This window comes from Oncorhynchus clarkii, chromosome 9 (assembly GCF_045791955.1).
Source record: "Oncorhynchus clarkii lewisi isolate Uvic-CL-2024 chromosome 9, UVic_Ocla_1.0, whole genome shotgun sequence".
Classification (NCBI taxonomy): domain Eukaryota; kingdom Metazoa; phylum Chordata; class Actinopteri; order Salmoniformes; family Salmonidae; genus Oncorhynchus; species Oncorhynchus clarkii.
Window position 1 is genome coordinate 47323413 of NC_092155.1, and position 13664 is coordinate 47337076.

The window sequence follows — 13664 nt, forward strand, 5'->3', positions numbered from 1 at the left end:
ACGCATCTCTGCATGCCTGGCAGATATCTCCGCTTGGATGTCAGTCCACCACCTCAAGCTCAACCTCGACAAGACAGAGTTGCTCTTCCTACCGGGGAAGGCCGATCCTACCTCACACAGAAAGCGGCACAGGTCTTAATCCAGCCACTTATCATCTCCCGTCTGGACTACTGCAACAAACTGTTGGAGCTTATCCAGAACGCTGCAGCCCGCCATGGTGTTTAACCTTCCTAAAATTCTCCCACATCTGAAACATTACCTCTTAAAAGAGTATCTTAAATAAACTCACAGCACTTGACTCGTTTCTCGCACTTTACTCTTTCCCTCTTACTAGCTCTGACTTTGCTGAAAGCTATGAGGAAAAATGTATTTACTATGTATTTACTATGACTGTGATATGTGGTTGTCCCACATAGCTATCTTAAGATGATTAATACTTTTTTACCCCCCCCCCCCCCCCCCCCCCCCCCCCCCGCTACAGATGGCTATATCGGTCTGCTAATACAGGACTAGTAAAGGCCCAGTGCAATTATTATTACTTTTTTTTTTACAAAATCAGATTTTTTTCATGGGGTGCTGTAGCGCCCTCAGCACCCGTATTTCTCGTGGCTATGCACACACACACGCAAACATACTCTACTATTTCTTTGCAATATCACTATTTCTCTTCACAACCAAATGGTAAAAAATAAATGTAAAATATATTTTTAGATACATTTTTTAGGATACATGTGAAGTATTTCAAATTGGCCAAATAATGTATATATATATATATATATATACAGTGCCTTGCGAAAGTATTCGGCCCCCTTGAACTTTGCGACCTTTTGCCACATTTTTCAGTTTTTGATTTGTTAAAAAAGTTTGAAATATCCAATAAATGTCGTTCCACTTCATGATTGTGTCCCACTTGTTGTTGATTCTTCACAAAAAAATACAGTTTTATATCTTTATGTTTGAAGCCTGAAATGTGGCAAAAGGTCGCAAAGTTCAAGGGGGCCGAATACTTTCGCAAGGCACTTTATGTGGAAACTCCTTCAAGACTGTTGGAAAAGCATTCCAGGTGGAGCTGGTTGAGAGAATGCCAAGAGCGTGCAAAGCTGTCATCAAGACTACTTTGAAAAATGTAAAATCTTTGAAGAATCTAAAATCCAAAATATATTTGGATTTGCTTTAACACTTTTTTGGTTACTAGATGATTCCGTATGTTTTATTTCATATTTTTGATATCTTCACTATTATTCTACAATGTAGAAAATAGAACAATAAAGAAAAACCCTTGAATGTGTGGTGTGTGTCCAAACTTTTGACTGGTATATATATAACACACACTACCGTTCAAAAGTTTGGGGTCACTTAAGAAATGTCCTTGTTTTTTAAAGAAAAGCAAAAAAATGTGTCCATTAAAATGACATAAAATTGATCAAAAGTACAGTGTAGACATTGTTAATGTTGTAAATGACTATTGTACCTGGAAACTGCCCCTCACTCCAGCCTTAGCCTCAGCACTTGGCTCTCTGCAACCCGCCTCCCACTCCTCTTTCTATTCTGGTTAGAGCCAGTTTGCACTGTTGTGTGAAGGGAGTAGGTACACAGGTTGTACGAGATCTTCAGTTTCTTTGCATTTTCTCGCATGGAATAGCCTTAAATTCTCAGAACAAGAATAGACTGACGAGTTTCAGAAGAAAGGTCTTTGTTTCTGGCCATTTTGAGCCTGTAATCAAACCCACAAATGCTGATGCTCCAGATACTTAAATGGTCTAAAGAAAGCCAATTTTATTGCTTCTTTAATCAGAACAACAGTTTCCAGCTGTCCTAACATAATTGCAAAAGGGTTTTCTAATGATCAACTAGCCTTTTAAATTATAAACTTGGATTAGCTAACACAACGTGCCATTGGAACACAGGAGTGATGGCTGCTGATAATGGGCCTATGTAGATATTCCATTAAAAATAGTTTCCAGCTACAATAGTCATTTACAACATTAATGTCTACACTGTATTTCTGATCAATTTGATGTTATTTTAATGGACAAAAAATGTGCTTTTCTTTAAAAAACAAGGACATTTCTAAGTGACCCCAAACTTTTGAACGGTATATAATCAGCACTGTAGAATGCAATGGCCTTAGTTCATTCTTACATGTTCTATGTTTGAGCTGCTTTTCAAAGGAAAAGTGTAATTGGTTAGAGAAACTAGCAAGTCTGTTTGTTTGGTTACCTAGGCAACTACTGTAACTATCTAGTAAACACATTTAACTGTTCATGAACACATTGCTAGCGGCAAATGTGGTAATTTATAGCCATGGTATAAAAGGGATAATCAACTCAAGGCTCTGCATTCTCTGGAAAATAATGCAACTCAGTGGAAGGTTATAGTTCCACACCTCTAGCGCATCATGGAACACACCTTCCACGTCGTTCATTATTTTCTATGGAACGCATAGCCCCTCACTAAATATCCCTTACAGAACTATGTTAATAACATAGTTATTACTGTGTTTGTTACATAGTAATAGGGGCAATTTAATGTAAAGTGTTAACCAGTTGGCTACTGTAAAAACGTAGCACAGTGTTGTATTCCATTTCTGCCTAATGCAACATTGTACACGATTACCTTTTCTGATACAGTATCGCCTGTCTCTCTGCTTGAAATTGATCAGCTTAAAGTGCATCAATGAAATTCCGATAATGGGTGGAATATATTGTTATATACAACCCAGGTATTTCACCACTGCATTGTACATACACTACACCATCATTTCAAATAGTAGCACACACGGACTCTTTCCACTTTGTCCTATTGAAGCACACTGGCTGATGGAGAATGATGATGTGTATTTACTGCCACATCCACATAGTATTTGGTATAGTTGTTAACCTTTCAAAGTAAATTGATGTCAGTTGTTTTATGCATGATTTAAAACTATTGAATTTACAGTATTCAGCATTTCTCACACTTTATACAGTACGTAAACTAAACACTATACAGTTTTGGTTCAGTAGTCATCAGTTTTGAGCAGTTTTATTAAGGGATAGTTAAATGTATTGTTAACAAATAGCAAGAAAGTCCTATTAAAGTAATGTGAATATTTCATTTTGAAAAGCAGATACTTAAAATGAAAATGTACGCAAATTGAAAGAGTGATTTGGTGCAGTGAACAAGTGACTTTGTTTGTTGTACTCAGTCAATTGAAAATGTACTTAGCTTGATTATAGAAAATATTTGTACTACCAGTTCTGAAAATGTACCACATACTAGTGAAAAATGCACCAAAGAGATAAAAAAAATGTAACTAATGCTATCTGGTGTGTTAACCTACCTAAAGTTAATCCACTCTATGCCTCATTAACACTGACAACCGAGTACAAATCGCGGGCCAACCTGAAACCACAGAGCAAGGGACTCACAACATGCGTCCTTTGCCATGCAGTGACGTGTCCATTCACACTTTATCTGATGGCGAGTCAAAAAACCCCGGTGTGACGATCGTCTGTCACCATAAAGGTCCTGCATGGAGAGAAGAAAGGGGAATAGATTGTTTGTAAGAAGGATTAGCACAATTTAATTAACTGGCTTGTGTTATGAGTAAAATAAAAAAATAACGTTTTATTGTCACATACAGCTACAGATGTAGGATCTTTATTTGAGCCAGTTTGCTACAGCAGGAAAATAATCCTGCAGCAATAGGAAATGTGAATTATTATGTGGATTATAATTAATGGAGAATTTGTTTATGGGTTGAAATATTTTTCGTAAGGGAAAATCAATTCTGACATTTCAAAGTGGAAATTACAAACTTCAGAAGCCTTTTCAAACCTCAAATATACTACAACTTGTAAATGTCCTGCATTGCAGGAAAGTTCTCCTGCAAAAGGGTGATCAAATTAAAATCCTACATCTGAAGCTCCTCCTAATCCTTAGCCCAGAGGACGCTAATCGCCTGGCCAATGTAGACCAGAGGAGGTAGACCCGTCAGCGCCTTAGCCCAGATAAGATACTATAGGATAGGGCCTGTCCAGTGCACTGGACTCTCACCATTGGAATAAATTAGAAGACTGAAAGGGATCAGGGCTCTATAATTGGGGTCAAGGGAAGGAGAGCACATTTCATTTCAATGACTTGAATGGTTTAAAGAACATAACTTTTGTGAGGGAAACAGAAAAATAGGAGTCTTAAACTCAAGTCCTGGGAACCATATCAGGTCCAAAAGCAGATTTTTTGTGGCCTCTAGACTGATTTCTATACTATTTGGAATCAAGCCATGTACACAAACAGGTTTATTTAGTACTATGGCATATTACAGGCCATATTTAAGTAACCACAAACCACATTGTCACGTGTGCTCCCTCTCCAGCCTCTAGGTCACCAGGCTACTCATTATAGCGCACACCTGTCACCATCGTTACGCGCACCTGCACGTCATCAGACTCACCTGGACCCCATCACTTGACTGATTACCTTCCCTATATATATATCACTCCCTTTGGTTCCTTCCCCAGGCATTATTGTTTCTGTTTCATGTCTGTGCATTGTTTGTGTTTCGTATTATGTTTTCATTTATTTATTAAAACACTCACTCCCTGAACTTACTTCCCGACTCTCAGCGCACATCGTTAAAGAATAACGCCTCACCTAAGGGAAGCATCAGGGAGTTTTTGTTTTGTTTCAGTGGGAATGACGTTGGGTCCGGGAGCCTCTACAGGCTCCCCTGCCTCAGCCGACTTGTCTGGCTTTCCTGCCTTCGCCGGATCGCCAGGCTCCCCTGCTTCCACCGGCTCGTCCGGCTCTCATGCCTCCGCCAAATCGCCAGGCTTTCTTGCCTCAGCTGGCGACAGGTTCCCATGCATCATCAGGGGTGACCGGTCAGCTCCTGATCCCCGGGATCGTACCTTTGGTTGTGTCCTGTGGCTGGAGCCGACGGCGCCGGAGAGGGGGTACGTCACGTATGACTCTTTCTCCAGCGCCCCAGGGCTCCATGTTCCTGCGTCTCAGCCGGATTGACAGGTTTCCCGCGCCTCAGCAGAGGTGACCGGTCCACTCCTGATCCCCAGGATCATCTTTTTGGTCAGCGTTCTGCGTCTGGAGCCTCTCGTCAGGGAGGAGGTACTGTCACCTGTGCTCCCTCTCCGGCCTCTAGGTCACCCGGCTGTTCATTATGGCGCATTATAGCCATCGTTACGCGCACCTGCACGTCATCAGACTCACCTGGACTTCATCACTTCCATGATTACCTTCCCTATATATGTCACTCCCTTTGGTTCCTTCACCAGGTGTCATTGTTTCTGTTCCTGGGTCATGTCTGTGCGTTCTTGTTTTGCATTACGTTTTAATTTATTAAAACACTCACTCCCTGAACTTGCTACCCAACTCTCAGTGCACATCGTTACACACGTAAACCGGCACAACAATCACAATAACTTGTGGAACAACTCCAATCACTAACAGGGAATGTTAATGAGCCCCCGACATCACAGTATATGATACGATTTTGCGCAATGCTGGCAATACTGGAAATGGCCCCTATGAGAACAGTAAATAGAACTATCACATTGGCCATCAAGTAGTTTGAGACCCCTGCAGTAAAAACAGGAAGAGGAATTGGCAGCACCTCCAAACATGCCTGCAAAAAGAAGGCCTGACCTTTTAGTTTCTAATTGCCGGACCACTAATTACAGCCCCTGTGTGTCCTCCAATCAATTCACCGGCTGCCCCTTAGAGCAATTAACTTCAAGGGCTATGTTAGATTACTGGAGTCTAAAATTAATATGCCTAGTGCCAAAATAAAAGTGCAATTATCTCCCAGTTATCGTTAACCTGTCTACTTATTAAGAGACCTGGAGGTTTGAGCATCGCCGTGTACTGTTCAATAGGTTTGTTATATAACCTAACCCCCACCCTGGACCGCAAACAGGGTTTATTCACAACAAAGACGGGGATGACCTTGCTATGTAAATACAGTTGAGTGGGCGTCTTTTAGTTTGTCTTCCCTTACAGCCCCAGTTGGTCTATCTAATCTCTGAGTTAGCTGCCGGTGGCTCAAAAGACGAGGACTCTCCAAACACATCGCCCACATCGAAGCCGACGGACAGATGCGTAATAGAGAACCAAAGTGTGTTTTGTCATTGTTTTCTCATGACTCGGACCTTGGCATGGATTATCACTGGAAGGTTGCTGCTCCCTCCATGGTGTAGGAGGATGGACAAAACATAGTTTTGTGGCATCAAAGGAGGACTATGGTGAAGAATAGGCCTATGCAGCAGCTATATTGCCAGAAGATAAACTGTCTATCAAGTGGACTACAAAAAGTGTCCTTCAGCTGATTTAATGAGTGCTACATCATCGAGCCAGCGTTGTTTTTTTTCAATCGTGTTTTTTTACACAATCTTTTCTTAGGAAAGTGCATGGATCATTCGTCAACATAAACAATAGCGCCTCCTATTGTTGAAATGAGAAGCTATTCATTGAAACAAAGCTTCCTGATTCAGTGTCAGTTTAGAAGTGGAGTTTGGAACGGTTTGTGTATTTCATGCCGTCCTTATAGCATTTTGACAATTGTGTTATTAGAATTTTTGTATTAAAGAGCTACATCTTCAGAAAACGATTACAAATGTTCTCCTGTCACCAAGTTCTTCACATTAGTACTGTATGCATTAGGGAACTTCACACCCTGAACATTTTATTTCATTCCACAGGTTGAAGGGTGATCAAACCTCGCTCACACATAATTGGCTTGCATAGAAGGTTGTGACAAATATATTTGTCTCATAATGTGTTGCAATCGCATAGAAAACAAGAGGCCACATTCATTATGTTCAATACCAATATGGGGTATTGAAATCTAAGGGGTGTGAAAGGTAGATTAATAGTGAGCACTGATTTGAATGTTAGATACTTTGACAGTATTATCACCTTCTTGTCAGGTAGGAACACATACAGATCCATTACCTACAAACCTCAGACGATGTGACAAAGCCAGGCTGTCAAGACAGTAAAGGAACTTGATGTAAAAGTTTTGTATTATCTTTAGAAATGTGGATGTCGTGAATGTCCACCCCAACCCTTAGGACAGACCTGACTCTTAAGTCTGATCAAATGTTAGCACTGCCAAATCAAGCATGGCCCCCAATGCAGTGCAATTCAATTCTATGTCCCCCCCCCCCCCCCCCAAAAAAATGGGAAAAAATTACATGTAATATGTAGAGATGACAGAGTGTCTTATTTATACATGACTGAGAATCGGGTTCTGACTTTCTGAATACAACAACCCCTGAGTGCCGTGAGTACAGTTCAAGACTTTATGAAAGGCTGGAACCTCTACACCAGGGATCATCGACTAGATTCAGCCATGGGCAGATTTTTTTCTTGAGCGGATGGTCAGGAGGACTGAACATAATTACAAAAAAATGTTAGACTGCAAATTGACCACAAAAAGGCAAAACAGATATAATATTTGACTAAATATAATCATTTCAAACCTTGCTTACATTTATATACGATCATTTGTCTCTCTATTATGCGTGGGAATACTTGGGAATGTATATATATTTTTCTCCGACAACTTGGGAGACCGAATAAAACCACCAGCGGCCCAAATTCGGGCCTGTGGGCCGCCAGTTGGGGAACCTTGCTCTACACTACCCATTTCTGTACCAGGTTATTGGGTTTGCCATAGAATTAGATAAATAGTTCCCCCTAGTGGCTATCAGATGATCCTAAGCTAGACTTTCTTTTTATCACTGACCAAACTGTATGTTTATAATATAGTTATTGTTGTATTGTTTATAAGTGTCTGGTCATCTCTATAGGCTATTATATAATCTACTAACATATAATCTTCACCCAAACATCACCAACCTAAAGAACTAATTATATTATTTTACATGTGTGAGACAGAGACAGAGACTGAGACTTAGACCGAGACCAAGCTTTCATAGAACAGCACCATGAATAGGTCATTTTATAAATTCACAGATATGTCACATTGGCTCAGACATTAGAATTAATGTTTTATGAGGCATTCATTCATGAGATCTTGAGTCTGGAAGTGTTCTGCACAACACGGCACTTTATAGGCTGTATTTATAGAGACTAGATGGAGTTGTCGAATCGAGAGGCTTATTTTTATAGTTGTGTATAAATATGCCGGAGCTGGGTTTGCCTTAATCCTGTAGGAGTATTGTCTTTCCTCTCCAGAGCAAATGAAAAGCCTGTTTAGGTTTGTCTATAGAAATTATGAGCCTGTTTGATTTAGTATATGGCAGGTTCCTCCAAAGCCATACTGATGCTTGCTACTGGACCGGATCTCCATTAACCCTGGGGGTCCAGGGATTAATACCACCAAATAATATTGTATAGACTAAAGTTGTTTGGTTCAGAGTTTAGAAATTACCCACAGCAAATTGCTTCATATTGAGTTCACAATTCGGACCAAAACACCTCTGGCATTCAACAAAACAATGCAACAAATTGAGCGATGATTGGGGGATACTTTTTGGGATGGATACTTTTTTTCAGTGACAGCTTGCAGTGTTCAGAATCAATCTTATTTTTACAACCATGCTTTACCCATGTTCTATGTCTTGCACTCAATACACAATCTTTCGAGTTGCATTAATGGATTCCCCATGGGACAATGGCTTTCAAATATGATCCCATACCCCTGATTCTATCACTAACTTCAGCATCTAAATGTCAACACTGTGTGTATCTATATCAGACCTGGGTTCAAACACTATTTGAAATCATTTTAGATACTCTAGCTGGGATTAGTTGACTTTGCCTAGCGCAATGAACCAATAGAATAGCAGCAAAACTGCAAATCCTGCCCACCTGGCACTCCAGGCAGGCTAAAACAAATGCTAAAAGTATTTGAAAGATTTTAAATAATATTTGAACTCAGGTCTGGCCTGTATTCCTCTGTTTGGGAAAGATATGTCTAGGGTGGAGTATTTTTTAGTGCTGGACACAAAGTAGTAGAAGAGGCTAGCAGAGACCAATAACACAGCCTTTACAGATCAATGCCGCAACAACAGCAATCTGGCTGGCTTATAAACCAGAGAGCCCTTTAAGCTTTTCAACTATTTGTTTTTGTGTAAATTATGTCAGTGGACTGTATTGCTCCGTATGATATTAATTGCACACACGCCCACCCTGCCACATTTTGTGACAGTTGTTTTTCTGTGCATTAACTGTTGTGACAGTTTAATTCACATGGATGGTAACTATTGGTCCCTGCGGTCCCCTGTCCCTGGCGTCGGGTTCTCAATTATGACCACGGACTGACAACACGACATGATTCTTTGTTCCTAATGAGTTCCTCATCCCAAAGATAAGGGTGTCTTTGCCAATTAACGCATGCAAAGTTATCAATGGCATTGAGGGCTGCAACCCCATGGGCCATTGGCTAATGGCTACTGTACATGAGAGGGTTCTGTTGATCGCTAGATGAGAAAAGGAGACCAAGTGTTGCAACGTTGAAAGGACGTTTGAAAGACGTTGACGTCACCAATGACTGTTCATGAGTAGGCGTCGTATGTTGAGGAGAAAAACATAGGTCACAAGGCAACAATTCCAACCATTCATGGAAGTTTTACTTGACGGAAATGGCCATATAGACATATAAAAACTCAAGCACAATTATGGCCATGGCACACACTTGACTAAGGCTGAAGTTAATGTGTTCCTGTACCAATGGCGCATACACTTTTATAGGCCTAACTCATCATTAGTGCCCATGACATTTGCCATCTCAGCAGGCATTCAATATAACATCCAGTTTAATATCCAAGATAAACTAACCCTATCATTTATTCAGCGAGACCTGTGGAGACTATGCATTAGATGTTCCAAAACATTGATGGTCACAAGCTCGCTAGACTATGCTGTACTTGTTCAAGCACGCAATCACTGGGATTTTATGACCCTACTCAATAGAATGGGGCGCCCCTGACACATCATTTCATGGTAGGAAATCCTCTGCATTTTGGCCTCTATTGAAAATGACTTCATATTTTATTAATGGTAGCTCTGAAGATCTAGTATTGAAGTTAAATGACAAATCGGTATAATTACATACATAAATTCAAGTGTGTACCCACTGGGCACAGATGTCAATTCAACGTCTATTCCACGTTGGTTCGACGTAATCTCATTGAAAGGACGTGGAAACAACATTGATTCATCCAGTGTGTGCCCAGTGGGAAGAGAGTGATAAACCTTCGAAAAATGTGCTTTCAGACACTCAACAGAAAAAGCCAATGGAGAACGTAGGGTACTTCTTTCAAGCTGCACTCTAAAAAGCCAAGGTTCCTGGTGGCACCTTTCGGAGATTCTCAGATGGCAACACCTGCGGAACCCCTCAAAGAACCTTTCAGATTGTTAAGGTAGGAACTGTAGGAACCGTTTGTCCCATGTATTCTATTCTGAATAATAATAATATTAACAATAATACAAATAACATTGAGTGGCAAACTTGTAAATTCACAAATTAATTTTATTGACTTTAAAAGTCACAGAAATCTCACTTGCAGACATCACAGAAATCTCTGTTCTCCCTTATCCCTCTCTACAGCAAAAAGTTTGTCATTCGTACAACATTTGTTGGTAATTTGCCCCCGTCATCAATGCCCAGAACACATTTCTGAATGAACAACATTGTGCTTTTCACTGATACTGCATACTCAATATTTTTGAGTGTCATCTATTGCCACTCCCAATCCTATGGAGATGTCCTCCGGCTCTTCAATGAGTAGCTCCTCTCCATCCAGGAAGAGTTGGATGTGGCTCTCATCCGCAAAGGGATTCCCCTCTATTCTTATGGTCAGTGATTGGAACTTTACAAACTAAATAAAATAAAAAGTAAAATGAAGGTTACTCAAGTCATATTTCAAACAGTAAGTTGACAACTGAGCACAGTACACCTTACACAATACTACTAACTTTACATGTATTTATTTTTCTACTGGGAAATACATACCCTGTGTGTGACGTACAGATAGGGGAGGAGCAAAATGGCTGCAGTTATCCTCAGACCTTAAATTGGAGGGTGTGTAATAAAAAGGCCGGATTAGAATGAATAGAATTAGAATGGCTCCATTCTGTTAAAGGTATATTTTACATGCAGTGCAGTAACATTGATTTAAAAAAATAAACTTTATGAGCTTCCTCCTCCGTGTGTGAGAGAAGTGCTGTCTTGTAGAGCTTTAGCAATTCCACGGCCATACCCCTCCTCTCCGTTTCTGCAATGATTTTTGCCAGCTATTGTGACATATTTATGAATATTTCAGTCCACATCCATACAGAATTTGCTTCTCATCTCTGAGAAAATCTGAAAGTCAATTTGTTTATAATGGATCATCATTATATCTTGGATTCAAATGACAGTACTTGGCTATGTTACATTAGTTGTGCTTTTTACCATTTCTTTCTAGCAGACTTTTTGTCTACTTACAATGGCTGACAAACGGAGTTCTGGGTACTGTTTTAATATGTCCTTGGTGCCTTGTGTTATAAAAAGTTTCCTTTTTCAGTCCTTTTCGTTTGGTCTTGTAGAGAACTTATGTTCGGCCTCTTTTTTTGGCACTTTTCAACATGCAACTTCTGACTGAAGGAATCTTCACAAGTCTCAATCTGAAAATGAAATATAAATATGATCAAATATTGATGCATACAGCATCAAACAAGATCAAAGTATAGAAAAAGGCTAAATGTCCCGTATTCACAAAACATCTCAGAGTGCTGATCTAGGATCAGGTCCTCACCGTTACATACAATCTTATTTATGATCTTAAAAACTAACCCGGGATCAGCGGTTCGACTTTGAAACACTGAATATCGGCCATTATTTGTATGCAGTTACCTTGGCTATTTTAGTCGGGTCTTCAGTTTTGGGTGTCATCTGGGTTTATTTTTTTCCCTTGCCTCCCAAGCCTCTGCATTTCCTGCACTTGTGCAACGTGGCTGCCTTTCTTATTTGTATTTATTACTTATCTTGCCTTGCCATCACTCCTTAAAACATGTTATATGGAGAGGAGAAATGTCATGACGGATTATTGGGACTGAGGTCAGAGGAGCAGACTAGAGATGGTCTTCTTATGATGCCGGAAATGTCATGGTTTAACAATGTGAGAAGAAAATATTCAAGTCAGCAAAGGATGGCCTGGGTAGACTCAATGGTGTAAAAAGGTTATTAGTGTGAGTTAACATGAGTAGGAAAACTGAAGAATCTCCTACATTGTATTGCGCGTTGTTTACTGCAATGGACTTTGTCTTGGTGACACATTTTGCTCTGATGGCTTCTTCAAATCTGGCACTTAATACTGCACGGGTAGAGTTCGCATGCAGTGGAATGTCTTGTGTGTAACGGTCATTGTTGCATGAAGAAGTGGACCAAAGCGCAGCGTGGTACGTGTTCATACTTTTATTTGAACTGAACACTGAAATAACAAAGAGAACGAACGAAACCGAAACAGTTCTGTCTGGTGCAGACACAAAAACAGAAAACAACTACCCACAAAAACCCTGTGGGAAAAAGCTACCTAAGTATGGTTCCCAATCAGAGACAACGATAGACAGCTGTCCCTGATTGAGAACCATACCCGGCCAAAACAAAGAAATACAAAAACATAGAAAAAATAACATAGAATGCCCACCCTAGCCTAACCAAAATAGAGAATAAAAACCTCTCTATGGCCAGGGCGTGACATTGTGTCCACACTGTGTTGCTGTGTTACCACGGCAGCTGTTGTTGGTTTGCTCCCAGAATGGTCTGTGCTGATTTTTTTTGTTATATTTTTAAAAGTTTCCCACAACTGCAGAGAGCCTTTTGAAATATTGATGTTTCGCTTGAAATCGCATGGTGGACTGGTGGATCAAAGGTTCATAGGCAAATAGCAGGCTAGGGTAGTAGACGAGGTAGTGCATCTTTGGGATTGTCTTCCCTGGAAACAGCTCCTGGAAGAGAGCTTGAAATTCAGTGTTTTTATTCTGTCATATATGGGATCCAGGATCTTCTTAAAACTGGGGCCAAAATGATGTCGGATATCTCTCAAAGCAGGAGGTAGAGATCCCAAGCACTGACATTTTGAATTTTACTACCAATTATTCCGGGGAGTAAATGGAAAAGTCTAAATGTTTCTGATGCACTTCCGGATAGATGGCCATTCTTCCTTAGGACTGTCGGATAGTGGCGCAGGTTTAGAAGACACATCTCGTTTGCTGTAGACAAGTTTTCAATCTCATAGTTAATCTTGGCAAGAGTAATTTGCCTCTCTTGAACCAGTTGTTACAGTACTACTCTAAGCACTGTGGGTATGATGCCCTCATGAAGGTCATGCATGACACCTGGTGGAAACAGACAGGTAATTGGAGACGGCACATGATTCAGCTGAGAGAAGCATCAGGCTTTTTTGATGCTATACGTCGATGCATTGTACGGATTGTCTTCCACAGCATGCAGATGGTACTTGTAGTTTTCTGGGTCACACATGGTGAATTCCTCTTCAGTGATTTGAGAAAATGTCCCCCTTGGTCCCTTGGTAGCCAAGCAGAAGTGACAAATGCGACCAGAGAAAACGTTTTTGCTCAACCCTGCAATTGCATGTGCAAAGAGATTATCTGCTGAGATCGTTGTGATTTTGCCTCGGAAGGTTTTGTTTTCACCA